Source organism: Saccopteryx leptura, chromosome 8 (assembly GCF_036850995.1).
Source record: "Saccopteryx leptura isolate mSacLep1 chromosome 8, mSacLep1_pri_phased_curated, whole genome shotgun sequence".
Taxonomy (NCBI): Eukaryota; Metazoa; Chordata; class Mammalia; order Chiroptera; family Emballonuridae; genus Saccopteryx; species Saccopteryx leptura.
In genome coordinates this window covers 6,224,782-6,226,149 of record NC_089510.1, presented here as the reverse complement: position 1 = coordinate 6,226,149, position 1,368 = coordinate 6,224,782, and positions in this window count along the sequence as shown.

The following is a 1,368-nucleotide window of genomic DNA, read 5'->3' as shown; positions in this document are numbered from 1 at the left end:
AGCAGAGAGAGAAAAAGCTTGCACGAGATTAAAAAAAAAAAGAGGGGGGCTGAGTGGGAGAAGGACAAATGAGCTTTTAGGGAGACAAACGGAAGCTGTGACAGTTTGTGATGATGTGTGTTTGCTCAATTTCTCATCCGTGTGCCAGTTGGCCAGTGGCCCCACCCTCTCAGTTGGGAAGGCGCCCCAGGAAAGTGCTCTATGGCTGCGCATTCTTGCAGGGAGCCGCCTGTGGCCAGATAAAGGAAGCTCCAAAGAGGCTGCTTTCTGTATCTGTTGCGTCTCAAATGTCTTTAGTTTAAATCAGTCTTCCAACCTAGCCTGAGCGTCGGAGGGGGTCCCCATGCTACCAGAGACAATGAGGGAGTTCCGAGAGCACGGAGATTGGGATCCGCCCTGACCAAGGACCCTGCAAACAAGACAAAACGACACGAGAAGGGCTCTCATAGATGGATCGAATGTTGATTGATCATGGACCATGGACGGGACAGTTTTAGGGGAAGGCAGGCTTACACTGCCTTTATCTGGGTCACTCCCTCAGCTTTTGTTTTACATATCCGTGGGAGAGCACTATCTAAATAAAACAAAGAGGACTGGCCAGTTGGCTCAGCAGTAGAGCATCAGCCCGGTGTGTGGAAGTTCCGGGTTCGATTCCCGGCCAGGGCACACAGGAGAAGCGCCCATCTGCTTCTCCACTCCTCCCCCTCTCCTTCCTCTCTGTCTCTCTTCCCCTCCCGCAGCCATTGCTTCATTCAAGCAAGTTGGCCCCAGGCACTGAGGACAGCTCCATGGCCTCTGCCCCAGGCACTAGAATGGCTCCTGCCACAACAGAGCCATGTCCCAGCTGGGCAGAGCATCGCCTCCGGGTGGGCATGCCGGTGGATCCTAGTTGGGCGCATGCGGGATTCCGTCTGACTGCCTCCATGCTTCTAACCGGAAAAATACAAAAACAAACAAACAAACAAAAAACAACAACAAATAAAACAAAGAAACCTGCCTTCACGGATTAAAAAAAAAAAAATCAAACCCAAGAGCTGATTTGTGTGATTTTGCATTGTTTTAGTCCAGTGTTAAACAGCAGGTGGCTTTTTTTTTTTGGTAAAAGTTAGTGATTTTATAGATAAATGCCACAAACCAACCTTGTAAATAGCAATTGTCCCAATTGTCCCGGGTACATACTACGTTATGCAAGGTGAGAAGTTAAGAACCGAAGCTGTGCTGACCTTTATGGACCTTGAAGGACGGTAACAGTACAGGTGGAACTGAATTCCTTAAAGAGATATGTTGAAGTCATAACCATCGGTACCTTTGCATGTGCTTCTCTTCAGAAACAGGGTCTTTGCAGAGGTAATCAATTTAACACAAGGT